The 26,523-nt window shown below is 40.1% G+C and overlaps 1 protein-coding gene across 1 annotated transcript in view; it reads right to left on the bottom strand.

Annotated features, from left to right (window-relative positions):
* NCOA1 (nuclear receptor coactivator 1) overlaps nt 1-26,523 on the bottom strand; it is a 282,149-nt gene that overhangs the window by 208,415 nt on the left and 47,211 nt on the right. The window contains 1 exon segment of the mRNA XM_017893326.1: nt 5,498-5,633. The gene's annotated coding sequence lies outside the window, so the exon portion shown is untranslated.

The raw sequence follows: 26,523 nt of genomic DNA, 5'->3' as shown, positions 1-26,523 counted from the left end.
AAATTTTTTTTTTTCCCTTTTTTTTTTTTTTTTTTTTTTTTAAGACAGAGTCTCACTCTGTTGCCCAGGCTGGAGTGTATTGGCACAATCTTAGCACACTGCAACCTCCACCTGCTGGGTTCAAGCAATTCTCCTGCCTCAGCCTCCCGAGTAGCTGGGATTACAGGCACCTGCCACTGCACCCGGTTAATTTTGTATTTTAGTAAAACGGGGTTTCACCATATTGGCCAGGCTGGTCTTGAATTCCTGACCTTGTGATCCACCTGCCTAGGCCTCCCAAAATGCTGGGTTTACAGGCATGAGCCACCGTGCCTGGCTCAAATTCATTAAAAAATAATAATAAATTAGTAAAACCATCAAGTTTGAGGATACAGTCAAACTCTCAGAGATTGAATTATTTTGCACCGTAATTCAGACTTTTACAAAATCCTCATATTTCATCCTTAACATTGAAATTCATGATATCATGAATATAAAGTTGTAAGTTGAGACTATTTGAAATACCACAGCTACTAGGTAAGTTAGGTCCCTTGAAATCATAGAAATGATAATATCAGTACCAAGTATTTATCTCATTTTACTAAAAAACTAATTAACAAACATGTAAGCCCTTTCCTCCTATACAGCTAGCATACCACTGTGAAAAAGCAAAATACTATTGCTGCTATTTTGTCATAAAACTCTGAAAAGAGGTGGCTTTAGTGGCCAAAACTGCTTACATTAACAAGTTTTACTATTTTATTCAACACTAAATCATGACAAAAAGTCACATTACTAAATGCCAATTCTCTCTGAAAAAAGTGGGATATGAATTGATATCCTGCTGCAACTTCTTTAACTTAAAAAGCAAGGAGACCATTTCCTGCAGCTATAGTTGTTGGTGCTTTGATCAGGACACAATGCAGCTTTTCTAGGCTATAAGGGCGTAAAAAAACAACCAAACAAAAACAAAACATAAAACTCTTCTGCTATAATGATTCTTCAGTGATAAAAAAAAAAAAAACAGTAACACACCTGTATCAAGCACTAGTATATCCTCTGTACATCAGTGCTTTCATCCACCTGAAAAACAAAATACTGGCATGTGCACATGACAGTAATTGCTTTTCCAGATGGTATGTCTTTGATAAAGGATTTGTGCCAAAAACTCATTTTACTTTCTCTGCAAGCATAATACTTGCTATTAACTTTGAAACTGGTTTTACAAGCTTCTCAATAGTGAGTAGACCTGTTTTTTGCTGCAAAAAGGATACCTCTGAATGATACAGTAATGTGCACCTCCCTGTCTTAGCAACAACATTGATTAATTTCACATTAAGAAGCATTATTTTTCATTATTTCACACACATTTCATTTTTCATCACCTCTAAAATTAATTCTTACAGAAAAGGAAACTAAGAAATATTAATTCAGTTCTCCCAAGGTAGCATGAAAGTAAAGCTTCTGCTCTTTCCATCATAGCACAGAAAAAAACTATAGCAGGGAATATCCATTCCCTTAATATAACTTGCCAAAATTTGCTTTCAAATGTTTTACTGAGTTCAGACAAAACATTTTATTAACTTAATGTAAACTGTAATCCAGGACATATAACTTTGCAAATGTTCTAGGGCCTTAACTTACCGTCTCACGTATTGATTTTGCTCTTATCCCCCAAAACAACAAAATGCCATATTCTTTAAATCTGAAGTTCAAATGTATAACTCTTCCAAGCACAAATTTGTGAGATTTTTCACTTCATTTTCAAAATGGAAAATGAAAAATATGAATAGGGGATATCACTCTGTGAACATCTGAAAAACAGTGAGGAGATATAAGACACTGATAAATGGCCAGGTGCAGTGGCTCATGCCTGTAATCCCAGCACTCTGGGAGGCCGAGGCGGGCGGATCACAAGGTCAGGAGATCGAGACCACGGTGAAACCCCGTTTCTACTAAAAATACAAAAAATTAGCTGGGCGCGGTGGCGGGCGTCTGTAGTCCCAGCTACTCGGGAGGCTGAGGCAGGAGAATGGCGTGAACCTGGGAGGCGGAGCTTGCAGTGAGCCGAGATCGCGCCACTGCACTCCAGCCTGGGTGACAGAGCGAGACTCCGTCTCAAAAAAAAAAAAAAAATTAGCCAGGTGTGGTCACGCACACCTGTAATCCCAGCTACTGGGGAGGAGGAGAATTGCTTGAACCCAGGAGGCAGAGGTTGCAGTAAGCCAAGATCATGCCACCACACACTCTAGCCTGGGCAACAAAATGAGATTCTGTCTCAAAAAAAGAAACTGATAAATAAGAAATTCCTAATTTAAAAATTTAAGCAACCTAATTTAGGCTATATGGCACTTTCACACAACCAATTACCAAATTCAATTGATGAAAACTTCCTATTCCCTAATCTTTACTTTTGTTAAGGTCTAAATATAGAACTTAAGTATATTACTTAGAAAGGGATTCTAGATTGTGACTTGATGTGCGCATTCTATGACTGCACATAAGTGGTTTCAGATGGGTGTATCTAGTCTTCCTAGCCCAAGATTAAGCATTCTGAATAAAAGACATCTTCAATTTCATTTATAACGAAGTTACGGAATGATTTATATTCTTCCCCATATCTAGAATCATTCTTTACAAAGCTTGGGCATTCTGCTAATGAAATAGCAGAATTTACTTACTAAGTGAAAGTAAGAAGAAAAGATATACCTAAAAACAAGTAAAATGGCTCTGGTACTAAGACAGACTATATATTTAATCATCATTACTATTTGAGTTCAAATGACATCAAGAAAACAAAGAAAAGTACAATACATTTACTAGTTGCCAGGGACGTTTCAAAACTTATCATCAAAGTAACCTCTTTTTCATCTGCTACTTGATTTAATTTTTCTTTAGCAAAAATTGATCAATTACACTAACCCCTTCCAGGAGGTAATCCATTTATGGTAGCTGAGGCAGTCTTACTGATGGCAGCAGGGGCCCATCTAGAGCGGCTGCAGTGGGGTAAGTGTAGGAAGAGCTGTGTGCTCCACTGAGCCGGCAGGGGCTGGGAGCAGGCAGAAGGCCTGCCCTTCTGGGTGCAGCTGCAATTGCCCAGCCACCACTGTGGACCCAGACTTCTCTGCACTCTTGGGGACCCAGGAAGGCCCCCCCATGCCCTTGCAGGCTCAGAAGTGCCTACTCCCACTGCCTGGCCTCTTCCTGCTCCCAGCACCTGCTTCAATCTCAAAGTTGAGGCCAAGGCCAGGCACTGTTGCAACCCAGCTGGGTGGGTGCCGACGCGCACGGGAGGGAGGCTAAGGAGAGGCTCGATGCTGGCCTGCAGGTGCTCCAAAGCAGGAACAGCCTGGGCACCACGAAGAGTGGTAGGAGGCAGATAGGCTTCTGGGCAGAAAGGGGCAGGTCCCTGAAAGCCTCACCTTCAAACCAGGGAATGCTTGAAGCCTGGGGGCCAGGCTGCCAGTCCCGTGGACTGGAATGGAAACTTACGGTGCTTTTTCTGGGACCACTCATGAACCAATTGGCATGTACTTCAACCCCTCTGAAGCCCATAAAAACCCTGGATTCAGCCAAATTCGAGGAGAGGATAGGATGACCAGTGGCAGAGAGGGGCCACCCACTCCAGGGTCTCCTCTCTGCTGAAAGTTGAGGAGAGGATGGGATGACCAGCTGCAGAGAGGCGCTACCCACTCCAACTCCATGGTCTTCTCTCTGCTGAAAGCTGAGCACTCATTGGGACACCCTGGCTGCAGAAAGGAGCTACCCATTGCAAGTCTCCTCTGAGCTTTTCTATCGCTCAATAAAGTTCCTGTTCACTTTGCTCACCCTCCATTTATCCATGTACCTTATTCTTCCTGGGTGTGGGACAAGAACTTGGGACACATTGAATAGCAGGGTTGAAAGAGGTGTAATACAAACAGGACTGAAATACGCTCCTTGCTTGCCACATTGAGGGTGACAAGAAGAGAGAAGAGCTCTGCAGCCCTTCAGAGAGCCCAGACCTAGGATTTCCTCGAGCCAAGGCTTTGACATCCTCTTTAGGGCTCTGAAGATCCTGGCATCTCCAAGCTTCCGGGGACCACTGCATTCCCTGGTGCCAGCCAGGGAAGCTACTTGTGATACACCTGGTCCAGACACAGCTGGCAGGGAGCCAGTGCCCATGCTGGTGCCTGGAGCTGCCTGCCCTACCACAGCCAGTGTGCCCGGCTGTGCAAAGTGGCCAGACCCCACACTCACTTGCTCACACACCCCTCACTGCTCTGCTCACCCTTGGCAGGCATGGGATCCAGGCCAATAGTGTGAGCTGCACACAGCCTGCCAGGCTGAGTGGGCCCAGTGGGCCCGAGCAAAACTCAGTGAAATGACATCCCAAGGAGCCCATGACATTAAGGATTTCCAATATCATGAATTCTTATTATTTTGGAATTTATGCTTTACAAAGTCTTCTTCTAGAACAGAACAAAGTTAAGAATCCTAGCAGCAAGTGATACATATTTACATTTTTCTCAGGTTTTACCTTCTCTATATTCTAGCAAAATATTAATTCACAAAACTCTGTAACATATTCAGAGAATTCAACAAACTTTGACCTGTCCCCTAAAATAGTTTCCATACTTTCTGCCTATTTGGAAAACTATAGTTAAAATAAAAAATATTTTGTTTTTAAATAAACACCTAAGTCACTCTACCTATCTGTAATTTATGTGAAAACATAGAATCATTTTTGATTTTGCTTTCTGTTGACATTATATTTCCTTTTTGTTTTATTTGTCTTATGTGGTCTTTCAGGTGGGGATCGTCCTCATATTTTGGAAGTGTCACCTGATTCTTTAATTAAATATCTTGGTTTTCCAGCCCAAGTAATTCATTAGCTCCCAAAGGTCCTACAGGGACAGCTTATAGAGAGTAACAGTGACACATACTGGTGAATAGAAAATCCCTAACAATAAATTTAGGAAGAAAGGCGAGAAAGGTTTCAAACCATCTAAAGGAAGATCAATAAGGTCTCTGTCATCATGCAGGTAGACTCAGAGTGCTGCGTTCAGTTGTTTCTCTCAGGGGTCATAATGTAAATAATTATGAAATTGATATTTATTTATTCCAGTTCCTCTAATATAGTTACTGAGACTTAATCTACACTTAATATATTTCTTATAATTGATATGCTTTCCTAATTTTAATAAATAGATCCCTTTAAAATCTTGTCTATAGCCATACCACTCTGAACACATCTGATCTCAAAAGCTAAGCACAGTCAGGCCTGGTTAGTACTTGGTTGTGAGACCACATGGGAATACTGAGTACTGTAGGCTTTTGAAAAAAAAAAATTTGGATCTCTTCTCAGTTGATTTCTTTGGGAGTATAGTGGGAAAGGAGGGAAGTGAACTCTTCTCTAAGAGCTAAACATTCTAACATATTAAGTACTTTTAAACTCACCAAACCTATTATCTAGAAATCAACACTACAAAATGACTACTAAGGAGTCAAAACTAAAGTAAAATTGCGTCTCAAATACCTTAGAATAAGTAGAAATTCTAAATGTTGGTAACTTCATGTGGAAGCAAAGTTGCCTACTGCATGATCTTGCTTGATGGTCCTTGATTTTATCATCAGAGTCAGTTCCAGTTACGTTTCCATTAGTATGGATATATCTAAAGCAGGAGACAGAAGACACAATTGGGCCATTGAAAACATTACAAATTTTAGGTACTGTGACACACCACTGTTTGTAAGCATACAAAGATTCTTACATAGATGCTTTAGTTATTCAAGAAATGTCAATTCTCATTCTTGTCACCACCAAGTTTTTAAAAATTAATTTAAAGATTAAAGATATAATAGATAAACATATCAAGTTGATAAAAGGTAGTTGCTGGCTTTTTTAAAAGCTCAGATCCCCAAAGGAGGTATGCAATCAATTGGCGCTTGCCTTGGTATTCTAGGGGAGTTGCTGAAGTCACTCCAGCAGCAGTAGCCTGAGTATCCAGTTTCAGGTAAAGTGGAACAGTAAAAGGAAACAAGGTTCCTAGCAGAAGAACTCTGTAATAAAGAAGCACCTGATATCATGGCTATTATTCCATCCTAGGCCACTGAAAGTGGGATATTACAAATTAGATTTTACTAAATTAATGGTACAGTACATCATGCTTATAATCCCAGCACTTTGGGAGGCCAAGGTGGGCAGACTGCTTGAGCTCAGGAGTTCAACACCAGCCTGGGCAACATGACAAAACTCTGTTTCTACAAAAAATACAAAATTAGCTGGGCTTAGTGGCATGCACCTATAGTCCCAGCTACCTGGGAGGCTGAGGTAGGAGGATGGCTGGAGTCCAAGAGGTTGAGGCTGCAGTGAGCTAGGATCACGCCACTGCACTCCAACCTGGGTGAAAGAGTGAGATCCTGTCTCAAAACCTGAGTATCCAGTTTCAGGTAAAGTGGAACAGTAAAAGGAAACAAGGTTCCTAGCAGAAGAACTCTGTAATAAAGAAGCACCTGATATCATGGCTATTATTCCATCCTAGGCCACTGAAAGTGGGATATTACAAATTAGATTTTACTAAATTAATGGTACAGTACATCATGCTTATAATCCCAGCACTTTGGGAGGCCAAGGTGGGCAGACTGCTTGAGCTCAGGAGTTCAACACCAGCCTGGGCAACATGACAAAACTCTGTTTCTACAAAAAATACAAAATTAGCTGGGCTTAGTGGCATGCACCTATAGTCCCAGCTACCTGGGAGGCTGAGGTAGGAGGATGGCTGGAGTCCAAGAGGTTGAGGCTGCAGTGAGCTAGGACCCCCCCCCTGCACCCCACCCTGGGGAAAAGTGAGATCCTTTTCAAAAAAAAAAAAAAAAAAAAAAGTTTTACTGGCTTTTGCTATTTAAGGCCAAAGTAATTTAGGTTTTACCACCCAGGATTAAGCTTTTTACTAACATTCCCTTTATAATCACAAAGACAGACAGTGGATCAGGCTCCAGAGATGGTCATTACACCACAGGTCAGAAATGTAGGGCCAGTAAATTCTACCTGTGACTCCTACCCCTATCACTCTTGGACTTTATTCAAAACACAAACCATTCTAGCCAACTACCCTCTGTTCTATTTGCACGCCCCCAGTTATGCTTTCACATCTACTCCATTTGGTCTCCCACTGCTACCCTTACTTCCAACTTTTTCCACAAGGACCTCTGGAAATCCCTCTTACGTAAGTAAAACAAATCATCTATACATTCTCATCACTGAGAATGATGACCAACTCTGACCACTCACTGGCCAACTCTCATCACTAACCATCACTGACCAAATCTTTCAACCACTGGGCTAAATCTGGCTCTCGAAAATAATGCTTTAGAGTGAAGGATAACATGGTAGAGACAAAATTCTCCAGAGTGACACTTCCAGATCCTCACAAGCAATTTCCTTCCTTCCCTGTGATGTCCCATCTGGCTGTATGACCCTCTTCTTCAATTTATCATTCAATATCTCACTCTATTTTTTCTAACCTGAGTCTAGACTCATTCACTTGGATGCACTCTACCTACTCTTTCTCCATTCTAGTTGCTTGTTATCTCCAGTTTCAGAATCTTGGTTATCCCCCCAACTATAAATCCACATAGTATGCTATTTCTTGCTTCAGCTTCACCACCCTCAAACTCCTAATCCAATTGCCTGCTAGAGAACAATCACACAACCATGTGACTTGATCCTGCTATAAAATTATGGTCTCAAAATTCAACTAGACACCGAATGCTGTGCAGCAACCCTTAATGCACCATTAATTAGGTCCTTCCCCATAATTCACACTGCCTTTTCCCAAACTTCTGCCACTCTACCCCTACTAGTTGAGAATCTGAAATCCAAAAATCTGAAATTCAAAATGCTCCTTTGTGCACATGTCAGCATCCAAAAAGTTTTGTAATGTGAAGCACTTCAGATTTCAGATTTTCAAATTTGGGTTGCTCAACTTGTACTATTTATCTTGCTTACTTTTAACATGTTCTGTCTTATCACTGGCCCTTAATACAGAAGTTTTTATTTTCAGGTGGATGGATTTGCCCATCATTGCATTTTTCATATCTTTTATTATTTCTCTGCTTTGAAATTTCTCCCCCTTTAATAATAGTAGATAATACTCTGATTTTCATTTTTCTATGGACTAATCTTCTCAATACTTCATTTCATATAATGTATAGAATGAGATTTGGCTCTAAACTGACCTGCATTTCGAATTACCAACCAGTTTTTCCCAGCAACATTAAGGAATTCTCATCATCCTTTGGTTTACAAAGTTTCTTCTTTTATATTTCATTTGTTTGCCCATAAGGTTGGTCTCTGAGCTACAATCTATTTAAGTAATTATTGTTTCTTTATATGTTTTAATTTGTGATAAGAATATTCTTAGTATTTTCATCTATTTTTTCCGACAATAAACACATCTTATCAGATTCCAAGGGTATTCTTGGTGATTTCAGGAGTAAGAAATGGCTGCCTTGCCCATTCCACGTACTGTGTACTTCTGTTATAGTTTTTACCTATACAAAGTGCTCCTTTCTACTTTGAGTGATCATCCACACTACTACTGCATCTAAAACCAAAACGTTCCTAATTGTGCTAGAAAGCTACCTTTTTACATATTTCTCTATCTGGAGCCAGATTCATAAAACCTTGTCCTTCACAATTTTCCACACTTTGTATTCACTCTCTCATTGGTGAAAGCTGGCTTATGTAAAATAAAAGCATCTCACATCCAGTTTTTGTTTCATAGACTAACATTTTTATCAGCTCTGAAGAATTTTTCAGATCTTCCTATCTTTCAATATCTACATAGTTATGTCTATTGGTTTTCATTTTTTGAATACATGCTACATTCATGATTTAAAAATCAAAATTATATAAAAGGAAACCTATATCTAAGAAGTCTCATTCCCACACCATCCATATGCAGGTCACTTTGCTCTTGCTTACTGTAGGTTACCACTTTTACTAGTTTCTTGTATATTCCTCCAGCAATGCTTTACGCAAAGACATTTACCTACAAATACAGTCTTACTCCTCCTGCCTTCTTACAAAAATGTTCAGTTTTGCATCTTACTTTTTATTCAGCAGTATGTCCTGGATATCCAAGTTAGGAAATGTTTCTTTATTGCTTTTACAGCTCTACAATATTCCATTGCATCAATATATACTAGTTTGTATAACGAATCCCCTATTTTTCAAAGATTAGATTTTAGGAATTTAAGTCTTATTTCTGACAATAATTTAGTTCAAAAGCAATAACTACACAAACAGCACAGAAACCTCTGTGGTGTGATTTCACAAATTTGTATTCGATTAATAAATACGAGCTTCCTTGTACGTCATTTTATCTTTTATCTCAAGTTTACTCTATGATCCTATATAAAAACTCAACAACCATTATGCTCATAAACTTGCAAAATCTTAAGGGAAACTGCCCAATCTCACTGAGGGTTTCAATGGGCCTGCAAAAAAATAAAACACGTTCTACAAGAGACACAGTTAAGAATGCTCCATTCTACTTATTGGAATCAGGAAAGGCTTCATGGAGGAAATAGCTTGGGTTCAATCCTAAAAGATGAAGTGATCGAGACGCAGATGAGGGAAAAGGGAAAACATTAAAGGAGGATCAGCATAAACAGAATTTTTAAATTGTCAAGAACTCTAAGTAGTTCTATTTCTGCTTAGAAAGCAGAAAGCCACAAAAGAATGTCATTTCCATCCTAATGAGAAAAAAAATCCTATCTATAAAATCAAAACTTCTCTTGGTCTAACAAAGAGTGGAGGTCACAAGGCAATCAAGCAAATTTAATAAAATTCCAAGTACATTTTATTCCTCTTCTTGGAGGGATAACTCCTCCAAGCAAAGACTACACACAAACTGTCTGACCTTCAGCAGGTCACAGAAAAAGAAGTGGCCACTATACAACAGTAAAAGAAAAAATTAGCTAAAATTTTAACAAATTCTTAAAGACCAAGTGTAACCTTCTATGTCAGTTTAGAATAGCTGGGGACCCCAGACATAAGGAAAGTTCTCACTCAGTTGCAAGATATTCCACGTGCCTTGACCAGGTGCTCACAAGAAAGATTAGTATAATAGTAGGACAGGAAACCAGAGAGAGCCCTCATCATTAGGGGAAGTATGCAGGAGGTGCCTAGGACAAGGCTGAAGCCTGATTCCCCAACTGTTCTCTAACACAGAAAAAAAGCCTCAAGCCACTAGAACAGAAAATCCTCTAACCAAAGGTCCTGGCAAAAATCCATTGTTTCAGGGCAGAACAGAAGCAAAATGCCTCTGCCTCTGGGGAAGAGATAGACAAACACTCTCAGTTATGTGACAGGGAAAGATAGAATGTTGCTAGGAGAGCGGTAGAGGGAAAAGAACCTCTGCCACCACGGTGGAGTACAGAGCAGGAAAATCCTGCACCAATACCAAAGAGACTTTTGCCACCACTGTGGGAAAAGAAGGATATTCCTGTCCATGACCTACCACAAATACACAGAAGAAAGGGCAAGTCACAAGAAAGAGAGGGCAGGAATGCTGAGGCTGAGAAAGCCCAACTGATGCCCAGGACAAATGACCTGAATACAACTGAGTCTGAACCAGAACAAAAGAGAAGCCTGCTCTGTACCACAAGCATGGCACTGAATAACAAACAATAGGCTATCACTGGGAGAGGGGTAACAGCGTAAGGAGAAATATTGGTACTTCTGTTGCACAGATGTGCAAAGACTGTTGGAAGATGAGGATGATACAGGAACTCGGAGAAAAATCTTGTAAAGTGACATGCCATTCTCTAAACACAAGGGACCAGCAGCCAACTGCTAGAGAAATATGAAGCTTGTGGTGCACTGAGAGGGTAATGACGGTGACAAAACCCAAAATCAGCTCAACTCTTGATTACACTGATTCAGTCTCCAATACAAACTACCTGACAAGAGGCAGCAGCAAAAGAGGATCACCTTAGTCTCTCTAGTCCTTTCAGCAGAGAGATGGCAACTTTAAAAAGATATGAAAGCTAAAACAAAATAAAAGATACCAGAGGTGAAAATCCTTTTCTGACTGCACTACCCCAGTTTGATTCAACATTTTTTTTTTTTTTTTTTTTTTTTTAGACGGAGTCTCGCTCTGTCGCCCAGGCTGGAGTGCAGTGGCCGGATCTCAGCTCACTGCAAGCTCCGCCTCCCGGGTTTACGCCATTCTCCTGCCTCAGCCTCCCGAGTAGCTGGGACTACAGGCGCTGCCACCTCGCCCGGCTAGTTTTTTTGTATTTTTTAGTAGAGACGGGGTTTCACCCTGTTAGCCAGGATGGTCTCGATCTCCTGACCTCGTGATCCGCCCGTCTCGGCCTCCCAAAGTGCTGGGATTACAGGCTTGAGCCACCGCGCCCGGCCTGATTCAACTTTTATGTAACAAAGTTGTGAGTTGTTTTTCAGTTGCCATGGACCCCCAGGTTGAATGTCACACAACCTGAGCATGCCCAGATAAACCAAGCATGCAACCACAAGCTGAACCTAAGTGATCAGACTAAGGAACAGGGACTGAATTAAGAAGCAGACAGCCTATGGCAGGATTCAGGATCCAATCAGATCAAGCTCTGGCATTACCCCAAGACAGGATCCAATCAGATTACACCTCTAGGTACCACCTCACTGGAAGATCCAATTAGATCATGCCTCATTACTATCTGACTATAAAACATGCCCCAGCTCAGGAGACAGATTTGAGCCACTCTCCTGTCTCCTAGTTTGGCGGCCTTGCAATAAACTTTTCCCTCTACAAAAACCTGCTGCTTCAGTGTTTGGCTTTTGATATGGTTTGACTGTGTCCCCACCCAAATCTCAACTTGAATTGTATCTTCCAGAATTCCCCCATGTTGTAGGAGGGACCCAGGGGGAAGTAATTGAATCATGAGGGCCAGTCTTTCCCGTGCTATTCTTGTGATAGTGAATAAGTCTCACGAGATCTGATGGGTTTTATCAGGGGTTTCCACTTTTGCGTCTTCCTTATTTTCTCTTGCCACCACCATTTAAGAAGTGCCTTTCGCCTCCCGCCATGATTCTGAGGCCTCTCCAGCCATGTGGAACTCTAAGTCCAATTAAGTGGAACTCTAAGTCCAATTAAACCTCTTTTTCTTCCCAGTCTCGGGTATGTCTTTATCAGCAGCATGAAAATGGACTAATACAGTTTTCCGCTGCACACAGGCAAACAAACTTAGTTTAGTTCAGTAACACTTTGACTGGCTCAACAGTAGTCTGGACAGGGATGAAGAAAGAACAAGTGAACTTGCAGACAGGTCAATAAAAACAATCCAGAATGAAACCAAAGTTAAAAAGAGTAGCGGGAAAATACAGTTTGGAGTATTCAAGAGCTGAATTATATCGGAATGTCTACAACTCCCAGGAGAAAAAAAAAAATAATGGACACAAAAAGTATGGGAAGAGATCATGGTCAAGAATTTTCCCAAATGAACCCAAGGTAACAAACCAGAGATCCAAAATATCCCAAAGAACCCTTCATAATAAATACCAAAAGCAGACACACCAAACAAACATACATGGATATATCATAGTCAAACTGCTGAAAACAAAGATAAAAATCACAAAGATAGAGAAAAAAACATTACATACAAAGAACCAAGATTAAAATTACAGAACACTTCTTATCAGGAAAGTATGCAAGCCAAAAGAGAATGGAGTATATACCTTTCAAGGATTGAAAGAAAAAAAACTGAACATAGAATTCAGTTCTATGTACAGAATTCAATAACCAGCAAAAATATTTTTTGAAAATAAAGTTTTTTTTTTGAACTAATAATACCTGAGATAATTCACTCCCTGAAGACACAAAATATGTTAAAGGCAGTTCTTCAGGCAGAAGTATAGTACCAGGTAAAAATTTGGATCTATCAAAAAAGGTGGAAGGGAGGGGAGAAAGAGGAAGAAGAGAAGAGGAGGAGGAGGAGGAGGGGAGGGGAGAGGGGGAGGTGAGAGGGAGAGAGAGAGGGTGGTAAAGACAAAGAGCATTAGAAGATAAATATAAAAGACTACTTTTTCTTACTTTGTTCACTGTAAGTTATTTACCAACTAAAGCAAAAATTAATAAGACTGTATTGTAGGGTTAGTAACACATAGAAGTAAAACGTGTAACAACATGACATAAAAAGGGGAGGTACAAAATTGAAGTACAGTGCTGTCAAGTGATTATATGACATATAAAGGGGCATAATATTATTTAAAGGAAGAATGTGATAAGTTATATATCTTTCAAACTCTAGAGTAGCAGTTCTCAACCAAGGACAACTGCCACCCCCAACCCACCGTTGCTACCACCATGAAAACATTTAGCAAAGTCTGAAGGCATTTTTGGTTGTCACAATAGGCAATGGGGAGTGGTTGCTACTCTCATCTAGTAGGTAGACGCTGAGGATGCTGCTAAAAATCCTACAATACATACAGGATAGCCACTCCCCCACCCAACAACAACAATGAATTATTTGGCCCAAAATATCAATAGTATCAAGGTTTAGGAACCATGACCTACAGCAAGCACTAGGTAAATAAGTAGCTAAAAGTAGAGATAAAGTGGAATCACAGAAAAGGATTAATTCAATACAAGGCAAGAAAAGTAGAAAAAAATTCTGGTTCTAGCTCTTTGAGGAATTGCCACACTGTCTTCCACAATGATTGAAGTAATGCATATTTCCACCAACAGCATAAAAGTGTCCTATTAATCCACAGTCTCACAACCATCTGTTGTTTCTTGACTTTTTAGTAATAGCCATTCTAACTGGCATGAGATGGTATCTCACTGTGATTTTGATTTGCATTTCTCTAAATTTCTCTAATGACCAGTGATGTTGAGCTTTTTCCCATATGTTTGTTGGCCACATAAATGTCTTCTTTCGAGAAGTGTCTGTTCGTGTCCTTTGCCCACTTTGTAATGGGGTTGCTTTCTTCTTTTAAATTTGACCCAGCAATGCCATTACTGGGGATATACCCAAAGGAATATAAATCAGTCTACCATAAAGGCACATGCAAGCATATGTTCACTGTAGCACTGTTTACAGTAGCAAAGACATAGAATCATCCCAAATGCCCATCAATGATAAACTAAAGAAAATGTGGTACATATACACCATGGAATACTATGCAGCCATTAAACAGAATGAGATCATGTCTTTTGCAGGTACATGGATGGAGCTGGAAGCCATTATCCTCAGCAACGAACACAGCAACAGAAAACCAAACACCACATGTTCTTACTTGTAATTGGGAACTGCTCAATGAGAACNGTCTGTTCGTGTCCTTTGCCCACTTTGTAATGGGGTTGCTTTCTTCTTTTAAATTTGACCCAGCAATGCCATTACTGGGGATATACCCAAAGGAATATAAATCAGTCTACCATAAAGGCACATGCAAGCATATGTTCACTGTAGCACTGTTTACAGTAGCAAAGACATAGAATCATCCCAAATGCCCATCAATGATAAACTAAAGAAAATGTGGTACATATACACCATGGAATACTATGCAGCCATTAAACAGAATGAGATCATGTCTTTTGCAGGTACATGGATGGAGCTGGAAGCCATTATCCTCAGCAACGAACACAGCAACAGAAAACCAAACACCACATGTTCTTACTTGTAATTGGGAACTGCACAATGAGAACACATGGACACAGGGAGGGGAATAACACACACTGGGGCCTGTCACAGGAGTGGGGGAAGGGAGAGTATCAGAATAAATAGCTAATGCATCTTGGGCTTAACACCTAGGTGATGGGTTGATAGGTGCAGCAAACCACCATGGAACATGTTTACCTATGTAACAAACCTGTACATCTGGCACATGTATCCTGGAACTGAAAATAAAATGAAGAGGAAAAAATAAACAAACAAGGCCCAAAATACAGAAAACTAGCAAGATGGTATGTTTAAACCCAAACATCAATAATTCAATAGAAATAATCTAAGTATCCTAATTAAAAGAATAAATTATGAGGTCAAATTTTAAAAACAAGATCCAACTACATCCTATCTACAAGATACCCACTTTAAATATGAAGAGAAAAGTTAAGTAAAAAGGATAGAATAGAAAGAAAAGACAGAACTGATTTAATAATATCTGACAAAACAGACTTCAGAACAAGAAATATTTCCAGTAATAAAGTGGAACACTATATAACTACAAAGAATCAATTGATTAGGAAGACATAGCAATCCTAAATGTGTTACTATCTAACAATACAACTTCAAATTAAATGAAACAAAAATTGATAGGACTGTAAGGAGAAATAGGCAAATCCACAATTACAGTTATAGATATTAATACTCCTGTTATTAATGAACAGAACAAGAAGACAGAAAATAACTAAGATACAGAAGACCTGAAAACATTACCAACTAACTTGATCAAACTGGACATTTACAGAACACTCTACACAAGAGCAAAAACTATGTTCTTTTCAGGAGCACAGGGAATATTCACCAACATGGACCGTATTCTGGTCCATAAAACAAACTTTAAGATATTTAAAATACTTCAAATCAAATAATGTATTTTTTCTGGCCAAAATGGAATTAAATTAGAATTAATAACTGAAGGATAGATTAAGAATACCAAAGAGTTGGAAATTAAACAACATGTTTCTAAAATACTCCATGGGTAAAATAAAAAAGTGAGGAAAATCAGAAAATAGTTTTAATTGAGTGAAAATTAAAAGAGAAAACATCAACGTTTGTGCGGAGGGCCTCTTCCTCTCAGAAGTCCCCTCTCTCTCACTATGGAGAGAGCTATTTTCCTTTTTCTTTCTCTTTCTCTTGCCTATTAAACCTCCGCTCCTAAACTCCTCGTGTGTGTCTGTGTCCTAAATTTTCCTGGTGCGAGCTGACGAACTCCGGGTATTTACCCCAGACAACACAGCCACTTCATATTGGGAACCTCGTCTGGGATAACAAGGTACAACATTCATCGAAATGGTAAGTAGAAAAGCGGACTCCAACCCTGTCCTTTCATTTTGGGGCTCTCAGCCTCCATTTTAGAACCAAATCAAATCAATAATAGGCATCCATCAGCCAGCTAAAAACACGGTTAGCGTGGTTGCCATTCTTAAAGACTCGGATGTGTGACTTACTAGACAGAACATCAAGAATCCCCCAGCACCCACAGGTTGCTGGCCATGTTAGCCATGTTTGAACCAGCTTCCTTTCACAGAGGATTTAGCCATCATGTGAGGCTGGGAAGAGGTTCTAGAGCAACTGAGGATTTCTGGCTGGGACTACCCCCTGGTACTATCCAAAGGTTTCTGGACTGACCTCAGCCTCCCACTGCCCAAAGGGGTGTCAGCAACAGGATCTCCAATTTTTCTATCTTAATTTCCTTCTTTCCTGTTCACGACTGCCATATCTCCTGTCCTCTTTTCCTCTCCGAAGTCCCCTCTCTCTCATTAGAGACAGAGCTGTTTTCCTTTCTCTTTCTCTTGCCTATTAAACCTCTGCTCCTTAAAAAATGAAAATCAGGCCGGGCGCGGTGGCTCAGCCCTGTAATCCCAGCACTTTGGGAGGCCGAGACGGGCGGATCACGAGGTCAGGAGATCAAGACCATCCTGGCTAACACGGTGAAACCCCGTCTCTACTAAAAACTACAAAAAACTAGCCGGGCGACGTGGCGGCGCCTGTAGTCCCAGCTACCCGGGAGGCTGAGGCAGGAGAATGGCGTGAACCCGGGAGGCAGAGCTTGCAGTGAGCTGAGATCCGGCCACAGCACTCCAGCCAGGGTGACAGAGCGAGACTCCGTCTCAAAAAAAAAAAAAAAAAAAAAAAAAGAAAATCAAAACAAAACAAAAAAACAGGGATACTACTAAAGTAGTTTATAGACACTTACAGCATGAAATACTTACATTAGAAAACAAGTAAGGTCTTGAATCAATAATTTAAGCCTCCATCTTAAGGAGGTAGAAAAAGAAGAGGAGTAAATTAAATACAAAGCAATTTGAAGAAAAAAAATGGAAAACAAAACATAGATAATATCTATGAAACATAAATCTAATTTTTTGAAAGTTCAATGAAACTAAATAAATTTCTGATCAGAGTGATCAAAAAAAAAGACAGAAACCACAAATTACCTACATTGGTAATGAAAAGGAGACATCACTAGAGATTTTATAGCTATTAAAGGGGTAATTAGGGAATATACTGAACAATTTTATGGCAATAAACTCCACAACTTAGATAAAATGTACCAATTCCTTGACTCATAATTTAAAACCTTCCCATGAAAACAGTTCCATGACAAAAGCTCCCTTGGTGAATTCTACTAAACATTTAATGAAGAAATCATATCAATATTACAAAAACTCTTCCAGAAACAAGAAGAAAACATTTCTCAATTCATTTTATGAGAATATAGTATTGACCCTGATAGAAAAATCAGACCAAAACAAACTATAAGAAAACTACAGACCATCATAGATGGAAAATATCTTAACCAAATGAATCTAGCCAATATATAGAAAGAAATATGTATCATAGCCAAATACCATTTATCCCAAGAATGCAATGTTGGTTCAACATATGAAAGAAAATCTACTAATGTAATCCAACACATCAACAGACTGAAAAATAAATGATCATCTTAATTAATGAAAAAAAAAGGCATTTGGGCTGGACACAGTGGCTCACGCCTGTAATCCCTGCACTTTGGGAAGCCGAGTGGGCAGATCACTTGAGGTCAGGAGTTTGGGACCAGCGTGGCCAACAAGATGAAATCCCGTCTCTACTAAAAATACAAAAATTAGCAGGGCGTGGTGGCGCACACCTGCAATCCCAGCTACTCGGGAGGCTGAGGCAGGAGAATCACTTGAACTTGGGAGGCAGAGGCTGCAGTAAGCCAGGATCACCCATTGCACTCCAGCCTAGGCGAAAGAGTGAGACCCCGCCTCAAAAAAAAAAAAAAAAAAGGCATTTGAAAAACTTCCACAATCATTCATGATTCAAAACTCTCAGAAAACCAGAAATAGAAGAGAACATCCTCAACCTATGTATCTATAACAAATCTATAGCTAACATTATACATAATCACAAAAGATTAAACGTTGTCTCCTAAGATGATGAACGAGACAAGAACGTCTGCTCTCACCACTCCTATTCAACAATGTACTATATTGTACTACACTGTCAGTACAGTGATGCAAGAAGAAGGAATAAAAGCCAGAAGACAGATTTTAAAAGGGGAAACCAAACTGGTTTTTTCCACAAATGACAAGATTGTCTATAGAAAATCCCAAAGGATTAATCTACTGAATTTACCTAATAAATTTCTACTACTAAAACTACTAAATGAATTGAGTAAAATTGCAGAAGACAAGGTCAACACACAAAATTAAATTGTACTTCTAGTGGTAGTAATGAATAATTAGAAATAAATTCACAAAATAGTAGCAATTGTATAAGCATTAAAAATAAATAGAATATAACAAAATAAATGCAAGATTTGTGTGCTCAAAAATACAAAGTACAGGCTGGGCACAGTGGCTCACACCTTTAATCCCAGCACTTTGGGAGCCCAAGGTGGGCAAATCACGAGGTCAGGAGATCAAGACCATCCTGGCTAACACAGTGAAACCCCTTCTCCACTAAAAATACAAAAAATTAGCTCGGTGTGGTGGCATGCACCTGTAGTACCAGCTCCTCAGGAGGCTGAGGCAGGAGAATCACTTGAACCCAGGAGGCAGAGGTTGCAGGGAGCCAAGATCATGCCACTGCTCTCCAGCCTGGACAACAGAGCGAGACTCCATCTCAAAAAATATATATATACACATTATATATATATACACATATTATATATATAAAATATATAAAGCACAGTGAGAAATCAAAGACCTCAATAATTGCAGATACATTATTTTCACATATCAGATCAATCAATATTGTTAAGATGTCAATTTTCCCCCAAATTAATGTAAAATCCAATTAAAAGCCCAGCAGGCTTTTATAAAACTGACGAGCTGATTCTAAAATTTTATGAAAATGCAAAGAAACTAGAATAGTCAAAACACTTTTCAAAAAGAAGAACAAAGTTGGAAGACTTAGATTCACTGATTTCAAGACTTTCTATAGAGCTACAGCAATTAAGATATCGCGATTCTGCCATAAGGATAAACACAAAGATCAATGGAACAGAAAGGGACAGTCCAGAAATAAATCTATATATTATGGTCAATTGATTTCAAACAAAAGTACCAGAGTAACTCAATGGAAAGAGAATTGACTTGCAACAAATGGTGCTGGAACAATTGGCAGTCCATATGCTAAAACAAACAAACGAAAACCCTCAACCCACACCTCATGTCTTATACAAAAATTAATAGACCTAAATATAAAAAATTCAAAACTATACAACTTAGGAAAACATAGAAAAACATCTTTGGGATTATAGGTTAGACCAGGGGTTGGTAAACTTATCCTGCAGAGGGTCAAACAGTCTCTATTGAAACTACGCAACTCTGCCATTGTAGCATGAAAGCAGCCATAGACAATACATAAACAAATGTTCACAGCTATATTCAAATAATACTTTACTTACAAAAACAAGTAGTGGGCTGAATGAGGTGGTTAGTTTGCCAACCTCTCACTGACGCAGAGTTTTATATATGATGCTTAAAACACAAACGATAAAAGAAAATAAATAAATAACACTTTATTAAAATTTTAAACTTGCTGTTCAAAAGATAGTGTTATAAAAATGTAAAGACAAGCCACAAATTTGGAGAAAATATTTGCAAAACAAATATCTGATGAAGGACTTGTCTTCAGGACATAAAGAACTCTTCAACACAATAATAAAAAAATAAACAATTCAGTAAAAATAATGGGCAGTATATTTGGACAATGCAAAAATGACAACTCTTAACAAGCAGTCTAGAGACATGGTACATATGTTTAATCTTTCCTACTGGTCTTTATGCTGTCTGAAACAGAACCCATCCTGCCTGCCTGGATAGAGCATCCAGTGTTCTGCCTTACACAAAAAGACAATCACAAATGAAAACTATCAGAGCTTTTTTTTTTTTTTTTTTTTTTGAGACAAAGTCTTCCTCCGTCACCCAGGCTGGAGTGCAGTGGCACAATCGCAGCTCACTGCAAACTCCGCCTTCCAGGTTCAAGCAATTCTCCTGTCTCAGCCTCCCAAGTGGCTGGGATTACATGCCCAGCTAATTTTTGTATTTTTAGTAGAGATGGGGTTTCACCATGTTGGCCAGGCTGGTCTCAAACTCCTGACGTAAAGTGATCCGCCCGCCTCGGCCTCCCAAAGTGCTGGGATTTCAGGCATGAACCACTGTGCCCAGCCTATCAGAGAATTTTTAAAGTTAGGTAATACAAATACTTGGTACAAAAAGGAAACTGTACAAAACAAGTGACGGTGAACTTCCCTCCAATCATCCAGCTCCCTTCCCTTGTTTACTATGTATTCATAGATTTCTATGCATATAAAAGCATACAAAAACAAAAGTGGCATATTTGATATGGTTTGGCTGTATCCCCATCCAAATCTCATCTTGAATTCCCATGTGTTGTCAGAAGGACCTGAAGGGAGGTAACTGAATCATGGGGGCAAGTCTTTTCCCATGCTGTTCTCATGGTAGTGAATAAATCTCACGAGATCTGATAGTTTCATAAGGCGGAGTTTCCCTGCACTAGTTCTCTCTCAGCCTACTGCCATCCATGTAAGATGTGACTTGCTCCTCCTCCCCTTCCGCAATGATTGTGAGACCTCCCCAGCCACGTGGAAATGTAAATCCATTAAACCTCTTTCTTTTGTGAATTGCCCTATCTTGGGTATATCTTTATCAGCAGCATGAAAATACACTAATACAGTAAGTTGGTACTGCAAGTGTGGGGTGCTGCTGAAAAGATACCCAAAAATATGGAAGCAACTTTGGAACTGGGTAACAGGCAGAGGCTGGAACGGTTTGAAGTGCTCAGAAGAAGAGAGGAAAATGTGGGAAAGTTTCAAACTTTGTAGAGACTTGTTGTATGGCTTTGGCCAAAATGCTGATAATGATACAGACAATGAAATCCAGGCTGAGGTGGTCTCAAATGGAGATGAGGAAGTTGTTTGCTAAAACTTGTTATGTTTCAGCAAAAAGATTGGCGGCATTTTGCCCCTGTCCTGGAGGTTTGTGGAAATTTGAACTTCAGAGGGATGATTTAGGGTATCTGGCAGAAAAAATTTCTAAGCAACAAAGCATTCAAGAGGTGACTTGGGTCTTGTTAAAGGCATTCAGTTTTAAAAGGGAAATAGAGACCGGGTGCGGTGGCTCATGCCTGTAATCCCAGCATTTTGGGAGGCCAAGGCAGGCGGATCACAAGGTCAGGAGATTGAGACCATCCTGGTTAATACAGTGAAACCCCTGTCTCTACTAAAAATACAAAAACAAAATTAGCTGGGCACAGTGGCGGGTGCCTGTAGTCCCAGCTACTCAGGAGGCCGAGGCAGGAGAATGGCCTGAACCCAGGAGGTGGAGCTTGCAGTAAGCTGAGATCGCGCCACTGCACTCCAGCCTGGGTGGCAGACAGACTCCGTCTTTTTTTAAAAAAAAAAAAAAAAAAAAAGGGAAATAGAGCATAAAATGTGGAAAATTGCAGCCTGACAATGTGATAGAAAAGAAAATCTTATTTTCTGAGAAGAATTCAAACTGGCTGCAGAAATTTGCATAAGTAATGAACAGCTGAACGTTAATCACCAAGACATGGGAAAATGTCTCCACAGCATATCAGAGACCTTTGTGGCAGCCCCTCCCATCACAAGCCCAGAGGTTTAGGAGGAAAAAATGGTTTTGTGGGCCAGGCCCAGGGTCCCTTTGCTATATGCAGTCTAAGGACTTAGTGCCCTGTGTGCCAGCCACTCCAGCTGTGACTAAAAGAGGACAAGTACAACTCAGGCTGTTGTTTCAGAGGGTGCAAGCTCCAAATTTTAGCAGCTTCCATGTGGTGTTGAGCCTGTGAGTGCACAGAAATCAAGAACTGGGGTTTGGAAACCTCCACCTAGATTTCAGAAGATGTATGGAAACACCTGGATGCTCAGACAGAAGTTTGTTGCAGGGGCGGGGCTCTCATTGAGAACCTCTGCTAGCGCAGTGCAGAAGGGAAATGTGGGGGCTCAAATCCCTACTGGGGCACCACCTAGTGATGCTGTGAGAAGAGGGCCACCGTCCTCCAGACTGCAAAATGGTAGATCCACCAACAGCTTGCCTCATGCGCCTGGAAAGTCACAGACGCTCAACACCAGCCTGTGAAAGTAGCCATGAGGAAAGCTGTACTCTGCAAAGCCATAGGGGCAGAGCTGCCCAAGACCTTGGGAACCCACCCCTTGCAACAGCTTGTCCTGGATGTGAGACATGGAGTCAAAGGAGATCATTTTGGAGCTTTAAGATTTGACTGTCCTGCTGGATTTTGGACTTGCTTGGGACCTGCAGCCCCTTTGTTTTAGACAACTTCTCCCACTTGGAATGGCTGTATTTACCCAATGCCTGTACCCCCAAGTATCTAACTTGCTTTTTGATTTTACAGGCTCATAGGTGGAAGGGACTTGCCTTATCTTGGATGAGACTCTGCTCTGTGGACTTTTGAGTTAATGTTGAAATGAGCTAACACTTGGACTATTGGGAAGGCATGTTTGGTTTTGAAATGTGAGGATGTAAGATTTGGGAGGGGCCAGGGACAGAATGACATGGTTTGACTGTGTACCCACCCAAATCTCATCTTGAATTCCCACATGTTGTGGGAAAGACCTGGTGGGAGGTAACTGAATCATGGGGGCAGGTCTTTTCCCATACTGTTCTCGTGGCAGTGAATAAATCTTACAAGACCTGATGGTTTCATAAGGGGGAATTTCCCTGCACATGCCCTCTTTCTTTGCCTACTGCCATCCATGTAAGACGTGACTTGCTCCTCCTCCCCTTCCATCATGATTGTGAGGCCTCCCCAGCCATGTGGAATTGTAAGTCCATTAAATCTCTTTCTTTTGTAAATTGCCCAGTCTTAGGTATGTCTTTATCAGCAGTATGAAAACAGAGTAATACAATACTATAGAGTTTCATATCTTTTTTTCTAACATAGTGTATCTTAGCACTCATTTCATAGCATTCCTTATAGAATACCCTCATCCTTCTTTTTTAATCTCATGATATATGAATACATCACAATGTAATCAGCCTCTCACTGATTATGTCATTTGCAATATTTTGCCATACAGACAATGCTGTATCTCTGTACTCACGAAGCAGAATTACTGAGTCAAAGAGTAGCTGCATTTATGATAGCCTCTGCTAAACTGTGCTCTACACAGTTTATTAGGGCTTAAAAAAACACAGACACATGTCAGTAAGCCACCCAGTTCAGGGAAAACTAAGATGAAAGAGTAAATTCTCATAATATAGCTGTAATTACTAAGCAAAGATGTTTTGGAAGATTTTCAACTAAATAATCCAAAATACTTATTAAATTTATAGTGAATAACAAGACAAATGTATAGTGAATGACAACAAAAAAGAGGTTTATTCAGGCCTCCCATTATCCCAAAATCTTTTCTATTAAATTAAGGTAGGCTGGGCGTGGTGGCTCAAGCCTGTAATCCCAGCACTTTGGGAGGCCGAGACGGGTGGATCACAAGGTCAGGAGATCAAGACCATCCTGGCTAACACGGTGAAACCCCGCCTCTACTAAAAAAATGCAAAAAATTAGCCGGGTGTGGTGGTGGGCACCTGTAGTCCCAGCTACCTGGGAGGCTGAGCCAGGAGGATGGTGGGAACCTGGTAGGCGGAGCTTGCAGTGAGCCGAGATCGCGCCACTGCACTCCAGCCTGGACGACAGAGCAAGACTCCTTCTCAAAAAAAAAAAAAAAAAAAAAAATTAAGGTAATAATTTTAATTTGAGATTTATAACCTAATTTCTAAGAGGACTTATGTTGTTACAAGTTAAAATACAAGATAAAGAGGATTAATCATAATAAAATCATATAAATAAATTAAAAGATTAGATACTGTAATAGATGGTATGGCCACATACTATCTTCCAAACATGGCTGCCATTGATTATTTCCTTACCAATGTGCACATGTCATTCCATCTATTAAGAGATGAGGCTTTATTTCCTAGTCCCTTGAATCCTAGCTGGCCTTGTGACTTGCTCTGACCAGCAGAAAGAATGCAGTCAAAGTGACATTCTGAAACTGCAGGAACCTGGAAGACTGGCAGCTTCCCCTTACTCCCTCTTCTTGGAAGCCAGAAGCCATGTAAGAAATCCAACTACCCTGACACCACAATGCTGTGGAGACGCCATATGGAGGCATACAAAAGTGTCAGACATATGAAGAAAGCCTGAGACTGTCCAGCCCACACCAGTTACCAGCTGAGTATGTGATCCCAACCGATGGCAAACAGAGCAGAAGAATCCCCTATCTGAACCCTGCGCAAACTCCTAATCTAAAGAATTGTAAAAATTATAAATCACTGCTGTAAACAATTGAAACAGACACTATCAAGCTCATGATATCAGCAAATTACAAACATCAAGTGTCAAATTTGGGTCCATGTTTTCCAGGTTATAAGTTTTCATTTTCAGTAAGAAGAAAAGAAAACATGTAAATTGTATATCTTAACTAGATGCACTTATACAAAGAACAATGAACCTAGGACTATAGTTTCAAATATTATTTTAGAAATTTTTAGAAAATGCACATCATTTAAATGATGTTTCTTACAGACTGATTCTATACAGACAAATAACATATCATTAAATCAGAACTCAGCACAGCCCTTTTCATGTCAGAGAGACTAAGATGATGTGGTCTTGATACTTTTGTTCTCTAAAGACTTAATACAAGAAACTACATGAACGCATAATTAAGATACTCATTAGACTGTCTGTCTCATATCTGATGTGGATTTTTTTTGCAGTAAGATTTTTTTTTTTAAGAGATGGGATCTTGCTCTGTCGCCCAGGCCAGAATACAGTGGTACAATCATAGCTTCAGTGAACTTTTGGTAGACACTAAACAGCTGTCAGTTTGTGATTAAATCTAATAAAAACAGGCCGGGTGTGATGGCTCATGCCTGTAATCCCAACACTTGGGGAGGCCAAAGCAAGCAGATCACTTGAGGTCAGGAGTTCAAGACCAGCCTGGCCAACATGGTGAAACCCCATCTCTACTAAAATACAAGAATTAGCTGGGTGTGGTGGCTCACACTTGTAATCCCACCCACTCAGGAGGCTGAGGCAGAAGGATTGCTTGAAACTGGGAGGCAGAGGGTGCAGTGAGCCGAGAACATGCCACTGCACTCTAGCCTGGGCAAGAGAGCTAGACTCCAACTCAAAAAAATAAATAAATCTAATAAAAACACAAAATAAATATTCTATAAGGCTGGTTAAATTTAGAGCTATATACATAAAGAGCACAAGTATCTACCTCTCCCCACAAACTGTTCCCTCTGAGATCACCAACATTCTTTAATGCTATATCCTATGTAAATACCTTGGTCCTTGACTGATCTCAAACAGAATCTATACAAATAACCATTCCCTCTCAGTCACCAAGTGCAGCCCATACTCAAGGGGGTGGTAGGAGGTGGGAGGTTAAGTTCCACTTCCTTGAGGAGGGAAGTGTCTGCACAAATTATTTGGAATTCTTCTGCACAAGATAAATAAATAAGTGAGGACAGTTATTTATTTAACCATTTATTTTAATCAGTGTGGACTTAGGGATATTTATTTTATGCTTTGGGTCATAATCCAATAATATGATATTGTTTATTTTATTGTTCAAATTGTTCTAGCTTCAGTCATTGGGTGCTCTTTTAGTTGGTTCCTGTATCCCTTTGCCAATCCCCTGTCCTTTTGCATTTTGCATATTTTCTTATTTTCTGGCACTCTACAACGTTCCAGGCTCATCTTGCAAATTCCCTGCCCCAGTCCTAGAATCAGCCATTTTCCAAGGAGCCTTAGTTCTTTCTATTGGAGAATGGTATGAGAAACCAAGATCTGATGCTGGGTGTGCTCGTGCTACGGGGTTGTCACTGCTCCTAGGCCCTCTCAGCAGACAGAGCTAGTAAATAAATGTATGGATACTACGCTATGTATACTTACATATCTGTAGTTATTTCTGAATCTGTATCAACATTAAGGTAAATGTTTGTTCAATGCTTATGTTTCAAATGCTAATTCAGTACCATGTGGTTCATTCTAGCCTTCCTAAAGAAGAATCAAATAGAAGCAATAAAAAATGATAGAGGGAGGCCGGGCGCGGTGGCTCAAGCCTGTAATCCCAGCACTTTGGGAGGCCGAGACGGGCAGATCATGAGGTCAGGAGATCGAGACCATCCTGGCTAACACGGTGAAACCCCGTCTCTAGTAAAGAATACAAAAAACTAGCCGGGCGTGGTGGTGGGCACCTGTAGTCCCAGCTACTCCGGAGGCTGAGGCAGGAGAATGGCGTGAACCCGGGAGGCGGAGCTTGCAGTGAGC

This window comes from Rhinopithecus bieti, unplaced genomic scaffold (assembly GCF_001698545.2).
Source record: "Rhinopithecus bieti isolate Rb0 unplaced genomic scaffold, ASM169854v2 scaffold_23816, whole genome shotgun sequence".
NCBI lineage: Eukaryota > Metazoa > Chordata > Mammalia > Primates > Cercopithecidae > Rhinopithecus > Rhinopithecus bieti.
The sequence above is the reverse complement of the archived record's forward strand: the minus strand, read 5'-3'. Positions and strand labels throughout refer to the sequence as shown.